Raw genomic sequence first — 11,630 nt, 5'->3', positions numbered from 1 at the left:
CTCACTTCCCTTCCTTCACCTCCTCCTCCTCACTTCCCTTCTCTCTCCTCCTCCCCCTCACTTCCCTTCTCTCACCTCCTCCTCCTTCCCCTACTTCTTTACCTTACTCTCTCTCCCTATTTTGGCCGTTCAATGTAACTACGATACCAACCAACTAAATTAATCTAACCACGCCACACCTGACCTGTGCCTACTCCTTCCTTCCTTCCTTCCTTCCTTATAGTCTTGTTCTTCTCTTCTCTTCTTCCCTCTTCTTCCTCCTCCCGTTCCCATTGCCTTTTCCCTACTCCTCCCTCCTTCCTTCCTTCCTTCCTTCCTTCCTTCCTTCCTTCCTACCAAACTCGCTTTCTTCATTGGTCATCGTATTGTCCTCCTTCCTAACCTAACCTAACCTTTTGGACATTTAATCGAAATTCCCTCACTAAATGACCTTAATATTGTCTTTCTTTTTCTCTTGGGTTAAGTTGCTGTATAGGAATTAATATCTGTTTTGTACATTTTCCGTAACCTACGCGTTCACTACCTGTCCTTATGGTCGCTGGTGTACCCTCAGTCCACCCAGTTGTGAGTGGGTGCGTAACTTTACAATTAGGTAAAGTGAAGGTGGTCCAGCACATTGTCGGCCACGCTGCCTCCTTGTATAGACGAGAATAAGTTTGTCTATAGTATGCTGTATCCATACTGCACCTAAAGAGCTATCAGGTTTAGGTAAGGTTAGGTTAGAGAAAGGTAAAGAAATTAATGTTGGATATTTCTTGGAAGTCCAAAATTGCACTTTATATTTACAGAACAGTGCTGGTTTCCGGATACGCGCACAACATGATCTATACACGGTCTGGTCAGTGTAATGTAATGTGTTGACCCAGACCGCATTCTTGCTCAAAGTGCATTCGCATAAATTCGCATAATTTTGCAATTAAGCTTTTGATATTGAAGTGTGTGACCGACGGACCGTGTATGACGATTCCCTTGTTTTCTTGATCTGCTGAACCGTGACTCCCTTACGCTGCTCACTGGCCAAGACTGATGGCCGCTCAAACGGGCCCTCGGTCAGTCCTAACAGGCTTGAACATAACAAACCCCAATCCTAATAGGCCCGAGTCCTTATAGGCCCCAGTCTAGTACTAACAGGCCCAATATAGTCCTAATAGGCCCTAGTCTTTATAGGCCCCAGTCTTTATAGGCCCCAGTCTTTATAGGACCTAGTCTTTACAGGCCCCAGTCCAGTATAAGAAGGCCCAAGTCTAATCCCAATAGACCCTCTAACCATGCCATTAGATTCGGAGGCCCGGTCGTAATGGGTCGCAATCTTATTTAGCCCCAATGCTAATGGTTAGGGTAGGTTATCTCGGCTCGGAGGTCTGAGGACTGAGACCCATTAGGGCAGACCTATTTGACTCTTGGCTATTTGGAATCTCTCATTAAGACTGAGCTGTTGATTTGGTTTTTGCATCTTAAGCGCCGTAAATTGAAGCCTCACTTTGTATTCTCTCCATTAAAATAAACGGGGCACCTGAAGATTAGACACCCCAGCTTATTTCACCTATGATTAAATATCTTAACTCTACTTTCAGGGTTAGGATAAGTTAGGTTAGGTTAGGTTAGCAAAAGGGTGTTTCATCATCAGGTGAATTAAGCTAGGGTGCCTAATCTTCAGGTAATCTTTATTTTGTATTAGTGATTTAAATGCTTTTGTTATTTGCTTCTATTTATAAGGGTATATTGGCTGTTGTTGGCGCTATTGTAGTGCTTTTGTTGACCATGAAATGCTATCGTCCCTCCCTCCCTCCTCCGTCCTTCCTTCCTTCGTCCTTCCTTCCTTCCTTCCTTCCCTCCCTCCCTCCCTCCCTCCCTCCCTCCCTCCCTCCCTCCACAATGTTATCTGTACCGTATGAAAAAAAAATGAAGTCAAACTCACATGAAATTTTTCGCATTTCAAATATTTTTTTTATACCCGAATCATTATAAATTTAATGTAAGGAAACAAAATGAAAAAAATAAATAAAAGAAAATTTTAATGTTGTAAGGTTGATGAAATTGATTAAAAGAATATAAATGTCAAGAGAATAAAGGAAGATAATAGTGATTGTACCTCGGCTCCCTCTGACGGACAATGATGTAATTAGGGGTCGTTCTCCTGAATGGAACAGCTGGAACATCTGACTAGTTGGGGTGGGGGACAACAGCTGATCGAGTTTAACAGCTGATTGGATAGGGCAGCTGATTTGGTTTAACAGCTGACTGGATAGAATAGTTGATTTGGTTTAACAGCTGACTGGATAGGACAGTTGATTTGGTTTAACAGTTGGCTGGATAGGACAGCTGATTTGTTAACGGCTGACTGGATAGGATAGTTGATTTGGTTTAACAGTTGGCTGGATAGGACAGCTGATTTGGTTTAACAGTTGGCTGGATAGGATAGTTGATTTGGTTTAACGGGCTGGATAGGACAGCTGATTTGGTTTAACAGTTGGCTGGATAGGACAGCTGATTTGGTTTAACGGTTGGCTGGATAGGACAGTTGATTTGGTTCAACAGTTGACTGGATGGGACAGGTGATTGGATTTAACAGCTGAATGGGTAGAACAGCTGATAGGGTTTAACAGCTGACTGGATAGAACAGCTGATAGGGTTTTACAGCTGACTGAATAGGACAGCTGGTTTGGTTTAACAACTGATCGGGTGTAACATCTTCTTTGGGGGTATCAGCTGACCAGGTTTAACAGGTGATTGGGTGAAACTGTTCTTCGGGCAAATTTTTGACCATTTATGCAGCTGATTAAATGAACAGTTCGTTACGAATGCACACACACACACACACACACACACACACACACACACACACACACACACACACACACACACACACACACAGCAGGATTACAAGGCTTGGTTAGGTTAGGTTAGCTTACATAGGGTTAGGCTAAGGTAGATTAATGACGTTAGGTTAGGTTAACAAGGTACTATATGGGAAAAAAAGCCCACTTGGTTATGAACGAAGTGTTGGTATGTGAAGGAGGAAGTGAGCAGAGAGGAAGGGGGAAGTAGATAAAAGGGGAAGGAAAGAAGAGAAAAGGAGTGGGAGAGAATAGAAGGTCATGAGGGAAGGAAGAAAGACGAGAAGGGGGAGCGGCAGGGAGGGGAGGGGAGGGGAGAGGGGGGCGTGGTCGTGTCTGGGGTGGTGCCGTGACTGACCGACACGTGAAGGTCATCAGTGGACGGAGAGAGAGAGAGAGAGAGAGAGAGAGAGAGAGAGAGAGAGAGAGAGAGAGACCCCCTCCCCCCCACACACTGTCCTAAGGGTCACTAAGTTGCTCATTAGGTACCCATGGTCGATCGCTTCGTGTATGGGTCCCAAACATTATAGGTGAGGAAGTGAAGACGGTCGAGTACATTGTCGGCCATATTGTCTCCTTGTGTACTAAATTCGTGTTTTTATCGTTATTGTCGTTTCGTTATCGTAGTCGTTTATTATCGTTGTCGTTTATTATCGTAGTCGTCATTTTGATATCGTAGTCGTCGTTTTGTTATCGTAGTCGTCGTCTTGTTATCGCAATCGTCGTTTTGTTATCGCAATCGTCGTTTAATATCGTAGTCTTCGTTATCGACACCTTTGGGTGGTTAATCATTAGTAGGTTACAGTCTGGTATTTATTTTTTGTTGTTATCTTAAGAATATTTTTATTACCTTGATAATAATTTCATTCACCTCTGTTATTTTTTTACCTGTAAACCTGGTGACGACCTATAGTGCTGATCACATGAAGATTAACCACCCTAACGCTACCTGGGGGGGCGTTAAAATAGGTTAGGTTAGGTTAGTTAAGTGTTAGTATTAGGTTCGTGTTAGTGTGGTTAATCTTAAGGTAATATAATTTGGGGTGTCTAATCTTCAGGTGATTCAAAAGTAGTAACACTTGAAGCCGAGAGTGGAGAGGGTTTAATTTTATGACGGGCAGTTACACGAAAAAAAAATTACTCCTCACCACAAACTATGTCGTTGGTGAGTAGTACAAGGGAGTGTGTCTAGCCCAGGATTGGTGAATATTGACGTAGTTGTGTTTATCTTGATTGTGGTAAGAGGGAAGAGAGAGGGAGAGAGAGAGAGAGAGAGTCAATGAAGAAAGAGAGTAAGAGTAAGAAAGACAGTGAGAAATAAAAATAATGAGTAGGAGAGAGAGTGTTAGAGAAAGAGCGAGAATGAATTATGAAAGTGAGTGAGAATAAAAGAGAAATATAGAGCGAAGTTAAGAGAAACGAGAGAAATAAGAGAGATCAAAGGAGAAAAAACAAAAGCAAGTAAAAAACTGAGAAACAATAAAAAATGAATGAGAGAGAGAGAGAGAGAGAGAGAGAGAGTAAACATAGGCTGGATATATCTTGCCTACCTCCCGGGTTACATTGTTGCCGTGAGTTTATGAGGCATGAAGGACGTAGTGTTGTCACCAGGGGGCGTCTTGGCCAACAGGTGATGACGGGGTTCCCCAGGGTGGATAATTATCACCTGAGGAGACTCCCTACACTCCTCCCTCTCTCAATATCACTAATTTAGTTGTGGCTGTCTCCCTCCTGCTGAAGCCTACCTGGAAATTATTTTTAGTCTTGTACAAAAGTATTGTCTTAATTCGTTATAATTGTTTTTAATGTTTTATTACACGAACATTAAACACCATAGTTTATTTCACCTGACGAATAACCACCATGATGCTAAAGCATACCTAAACTAACCTGAACCTAAACTAACCTAACCTAATGCTAATCTAATTTAATCTAACCTAATCCCCAGGTAGCTTTAGAGTGGTTACTTTTCAGGTAAACTAACTAAGGAGGCTGATCTTCAGGTGATCCATGTAATCTTTCGGTGTGAAATTATTTGTTTTAAGAAACTTATTAAAACAAATTAAACTAATTGTTGGAATAGGCTTATTAACCATGCAATCATGATATCCCATGAGCCATATTACAACAATCATGTCATTTGTTAAGTTTGAGAATGGTGTTTGATAGAGGTCGATGTAAAGCCCCAAATCCTTCTCGGTGTCAGAGGGGTTACGACAAGGTGCAACTCTTGGGCCCTTGTTGTTTACGATTATACCGGTCAAGTTACTAGCCAATGTCAACTAGGACGACCAGCGATTGGTTATTGTTGCATAAGGTTGTAGGTGTTTAGTAGCCAATATATATATCCAAAAAAAATCAGACTTATTTACTTACTTGATAAAACTTTCTCATCCAAATCGAACAGGTATTAAGGTACAGACTAACGCACACAACAAATATCGAGTTCTATTTCTCGCAATACAACAACAGTACTACTACTACTACTACTACTACTACTACTACTACTACTACTACTACTACTAATAATAATAATAATAATAATAATAATAATAATAATAATAATAATAATAATAATAATAATAATAATAATAATAATAATAATAATATAACACGCCGTTTTGTGTTTCCAGTCATGTGGTTATTATTCAGCCTTGAGAATTAATTGTATTTTTTTTTTCATTTGCAATCAAGTACACTTACATACACACCCTAGCACACTTCACATCACCTTAACACACTCCAACACTCACATACACACCCTGGCACACCTTAGATCACCTTAACACACTTCATGACACACCTTAGATCATCTTGACGCACTCCATTACTCACATACACACCCTGGCACACCTTAGATCACCTTAACACACTTCATGACACACCTTAGATCATCTTGACGCACTCCATTACTCACATACACACCCTGGCACACCTCAGATCACCTTAACACACTTCATGACACACCTTAGATCATCTTGACGCACTCCATTACTCACATACACACCCTGTCACACCCTGATAAATTCCCTCGTAAACCACATCATTCTAACGCAAATTTTCGAACTATTAAATCATTCAGTATTGTGCTACAGTTTATACACAATAATTTGTATATCCTCAACAGCCCTACAGTTATACGTGTATATTCAAGTATATTTTCTACAGTATTCAACAATAACAGTAAATTTTCATCACAGTTATGTTTATTATATGATTTTTTTTTTTTTTACAGTTTACAGTCAATTTTCATTACTTCTGTTTGGGTGTTTGTTTGTTTTTTCACAATTTACAGTCAAACTCCATTGCAGTTCTGTTAAGTATATGATTTTTATTTACCATTTACAGTAAATTTCCATTCAGTTCTTTGAGTATTTTTTTTTACAATTTACAGTTATTTTCATCTTTTCTGCTTGAATACTCGATATATATTTGTTTTAAATTTGCAGTCAATTTTAAATATTTTACAATTTACAGTAAATTTTCATCACAGTTCTGTGAGTATATTATTTTTTTTTACAATTTACAGTCAAATTTACATCACAGTTCTGGTTCAGTCTGCAGTATACTCCCCCACCCTGGCCAATACGACCTTGCCTAGTCATTATACAGTACAGTAATCACTAATGTACCGTAACTTGTTTTGCATACCGCCAGCCAGCCATCCCTCACGGCCCTTGACTCACCGATACCTTGATATATATTACAACAACAAAAACAACAGCATTAACATCAACCAAAAAACAAACAAAAACAATATCAACAACAACATCAACAACAACAACAACAACAACAACAAAGTAGGTTCTTATATACTTGCCTCTCCCACGCTCTAATATTTCTAACTTGTTCCTTATCACTTGCAATCTCCACCCACCTCTCTCTCTCTCTCTCTCTCTCTCTCTCTCACACACACACACACACGGCACAGATGACACGATAAAGGACCTTTGACACTGGCTTGTCCCGATGGCCAAACCACCTGATAACATTACACAGGTGAGTCAGGTGTAATGGTACCTGCCAATTTATATGTTTTACCTAAAGAAGAAAAATATTTATCGTGATTATGAAAGGAATTATTTCAGCAGTATCTTGGCGTCTTATAAAACAGGGATTTTAACGCAGGAAAAAGAAATGAGCCAATATGATGTGATTTTTAGATCGCGTAAAGGTTCAGCTTATTTTATCTGATGAGTAAAATTCCTAACCTAACCTAGCCTAGCCTAACCTAACCTAACCTAACCTAACCTAACCTAACCTAACCCAATCCAAGCTTAACTGACCTAACCCAAACTTACCTAACTTAACCCAATCTAACGTAACCTAACGTCACTTAACCTAACTTTACATTAACCTTAACATCATCTAAACTAATGTAACCAGCCTTCATTTAAACTAATGTAACCTAACCTCATTTAAATTTATCTAACCTAATCTAGCTCAACCAACCCATGAAGCGTTTAGGTGTTCAATCATCAGGTAAATTATTCTGGGGGTCTCTAATCTTCATATAATGTTCCTGATCCGAGATTTATAAATACAAATGCCAGTAATGGGTTTAACGTAACTGTGTAGAAACCACGTATAGGGAATTATCTTTTGAGGGGAGTAGTGTAAAGACAGGAAGACCTAATATCCTGCCTCTCTGGTCTATTTCAGCTTCCCCCCCTCACAGTTGATTCAGAAAAAGACAAGTTTCATAATTGGTGAATATCAGTGTTGGAATGTATATGCAGATTTTTGTGTTGACTTCATCTCTATGCACACACAGGATTAGGTAGTGATCATTTGTGAATATTTATCAGTATAATGAATAGTATTTTGTATATTAAGATAACAAACTGTACTCTATAATTAGGTTAAAGATCGTAGTTTGTAAATATAAAGTTAGACTGTATTAATGTATTTTGTAGAGAAATACAGAGCTACAGTCTGTTTTTTTTTTTTAGATATATTTTCTTTACTACACTCGGAAATTTCAAGTCACTGTATCAGACTTTACCGCCGTCAAGTAAAAAGAAGAAAATATGTTAAAAATAAACTGATGTTGAAACGAAAAAAAGGAAAAAAAAATAATAAAAAAAGGAAAAATATCTGAGAGGTAACCACTAGTGTCGGGAAACATGAGACGGTAGTTTAAGACCTGCAGGTGATGTGTGATCATCCCTGGGTTACCTTAAGGATGAACCGACGCCCAAGACGCCCTGATATTCTTGCCTTCACCAACTGATAACATCTATAAGTATTTATGGCTTTCATAACCTCAGGCTTTACGACCAGTGTTGTTAAAACTGTCACTATCTAGATGTTTCCTTTTGACTTATTTTTATTTTATTTTTTTTTTTTTTTTACTCCGGTCGTTCCCTGATGGAGATTTAGTTTTTAAGTATTTCCATTGGAGTAAGTAGTTACATAGCAATTAGATGGAGAGATACTAGTAGTTGTGGTGGTGGCGCCTGCTCGTTAGGTTAGAAGGGAAGGGGGAGGGGTGGAGGGGTGGGGGAGGAGGAGGGGGGGGGGGTGTTTGAGGGTCTGTTTTTTTTCCGATATTAAATGCTTGATGAACCGGATTTTCAAGGGATTTGTATGTTAACATTTCTTCTTCTTCTTCATTCTTCTCCTTCCTTTCTTCCTTCTTCTTTCTTTCATCTTGTTTCCTCCTTCTTCCTCCTTCTTCCTCCTTCTCATTCGTCTCCTCCTTCTCCCCCTTCTCATTCTTCTCCCCGTAATTGGTGATGTCAGAACTGATCTCACTTACTTGTATACTTTGCACCTTTACAGCTGCCGGTCTAAATAGTGTCAGAATTGTATCGAGAGACGGTCGTAATTGGATGCATTCTCCTATACCCAATTTACAGGTCCTCTTCCTCCCATTTTCCTGTTCCCAATTTACAGGTCACTCCCATTCCCCCTATTTTCTTATTCCCAATTTACATCTCCTCTCAGCCCTCCCATGGACAAGAACATAAGGGTGTTTTTGAATCTAAAATCCGAGCCTAAGACACAGCCAATGCCTGATGAAACTTAAACCAGGAATTTATTAGGAGTTGGGTTTATACCGCGACAATGTTGTGGTTTATCCCGTACTCTGTGTGTTGAGGGAAGTCGTCCAATGTTAGAGAAGTATCAAGGACGAAAAGTTAAGTTCCTTGTTTGTCTAATGTGAACTATTTTAATCCTACATAACCCAATTAACCTAACCTAACCTAACCTAACCTAACCCTACATAGCCAAACCAACTTAACCTTACATAATGATCTTAGTATATTTTTGGTTAGGTTAAGTTTATCTCTAGAAGTTGTATTTATGCCTCGTGTAGTTGTGTTGTGATAGCGGTATGAGCTAATGAGTTTTATTAATGTACAGGTGTATGGTAATGAAGTTTTATTGATGGACAGGTGTACACTAATGGAATCTAATTAAGGTACAGGTATATGGCAATAGAGATTTGATTAAGGTGCAGGTATATGGCAATAGAGATATAATTAAGGTACAGGTATATGGCAATAGAGATATAATAAGATAAGTTTACGTCCTGTTTTTGTCCCAGTTCAGACAATCGCGTCACACTCTTTGCTCCACCCGGGTTTGTCTTGGTAAAAGTAAGTCCCAGTTCTACTTAAGGTCACACCTGCCCTCAAAAAAAAAACACTCCTAAAAGTTCCGACATCTTGGTTCATTTTCCTCCCCCACCAAATACCTACAATCACAGAGGTTCACATAAAACACACAAGACCCACTTTCCAATATCAGTATTTTGATTCCCACGTTGTAATATCATGTCAGTGTACCATCATGTCAGTATAATGATAACATATTACTGTATTGTAAGTCAGTGTTCCTTGTTTGGGGTGTGTTCTGAGTACTGGTTTAGATGGAAATAATTTTGTTTTTTCATAAGTTTTAAGTTGTGGTGTTATGTTATTGAGTATATTTGTATAGCCATATAGGGTAGTTCATTAGAGGTTGACAGGTGATAATACAGGTTGACATTACTCTTATGGTGACAGTGAAGGTGGTTTAGAAAGTATGCTTGTTAAGGTGTAAGTGATGTTTAGATTATTTTTTTTTTATTTGAGTTTTATTCAGTGGTGAAGTTTGTGTAAAGTAAATTATATGAATCTACTGTGTGTATGTGTAATTCATTCTTTGGCTGAAGTGGCTTTTGGTCAGACAAAGAAATTCAGGAAATATTTTAACCTCTTTGGTGTCAGGTCACTCAGGTCCGTAGGCATGACATGGACTTGCCTGTGTCCCTGTGCCCCCACCTCACCACCTCTTGTGTCCCTCCCCACCCCTTTTATACCCCTCCCCACCTCCTCTATATCCCTCCCTACCACTTTATACCCCTCCCCACCCTTCTATACCCCTCCCCACCCCTCAACCCCCAACCCCCCATCTCCTAAACTCCCACCTGTGGTCACCTGTACACACCACCTCCACCACGCTGATATACTGTGGCGCCCAAATACCAGCGCCGCATTGTAAAGTAAATAATATAAGGCTGACACGGAACACAAAAACTTATCCCAGACACAATGAGTTTCACGGGTCACGGGGTAGCGGAGACACAGGCCCGTGAATGAGTGTGTTAAGTGGCACGTTACAGGTGTTGCTGATCTATGTTGACGGTCTTACCTTTTGCAATTCTGCCAGGTGACCCCGGGAACAGGTGACATGAATTCTGAAGTGCTTGAGTTGAAATTTTTTTCCTTTCTTAACCTATTATGTTGTTCTTACTGTTAGTTTTGGTAGTCAGTTGTTTATTGTTTTTATTTGTAATTGCGATTGTTATTGATATTAAGTTTTACCATTTTATCATTGTTATTGTTATTATTATTATTATTATTATTATTATTATTATTATTATTATTATTATTATTATTATTAAATGTTGTTATGCTGTTATTATTTTTTCTTATTATTATTGTCGATGTCAGTGTTATTCCTCTTGGAAATTCACCATAAACTAAAATGTGTTAAATACAAAATTTACCTGGTGTATTTTCTACTCATTAACAGGTAAAGTACATCATTTGTTATCTCTAGCCCTAATCTGTTTATCTTTAATTAATTCTCCCATTTTATCTCTTCTTTCATACACCTTTTATCACTAAGGACGGCTCAACACACTTTGGGTAACTCACACACACACACACACTATTGACTTTACCCAGACATAATCACTGATTTCCTCACCTGAGTCAACACGCACCGCTGCACGTGGTTACGTTAACCAGTGTAAGACAACAAGGTCGTTACCTGATGTGATTTTGCCAGCCGCTCGTGTCGCGGAAACACCTTTTTTTAACCAATTAAAGTCCATAAAACTCGATGTTTCCGTTCAGGTGTGACGTCATAATCCGGTAGACGTTTTCGGTTCACGAACGCTGGTGCTTAGGTTGTTTGTCTGTTGCAGTTCCCATTATGCTATTGTTGGATTGTAGTGCAATATTTTTCTGTGTCTTTGGCTTGTCCATTTAGCAAGTTGTATTTGGGGTTTTTCGGTGGAATTTATATTACCTGTTGATCACCTGTTTCTAATTAACATCATAAGGTGTTTATTGTTGGCGCCATCACGCGCACACACACACACACACACACACACACTGTTATCGTCAGTCTTCTTTAGGAAGTTTTAACCAATATTGCTTTTCTGGTAAGTCGAGAAGATGTTTCTTTTACCTTGGTATTATCCGAAGATATATTACTGAAGACTGAACGAGTAAAACAATACAAAAATCAATATACTCAGTGGAAAATTACATATGCATCTGACCTTATATATTG

This window comes from Homarus americanus, unplaced genomic scaffold (genome assembly GCF_018991925.1).
Source record: "Homarus americanus isolate GMGI-L3 unplaced genomic scaffold, GMGI_Hamer_2.0 scaffold57965, whole genome shotgun sequence".
In the NCBI taxonomy this organism is placed as follows: domain Eukaryota; kingdom Metazoa; phylum Arthropoda; class Malacostraca; order Decapoda; family Nephropidae; genus Homarus; species Homarus americanus.
Note: the sequence above shows the minus strand (reverse complement) of the source record.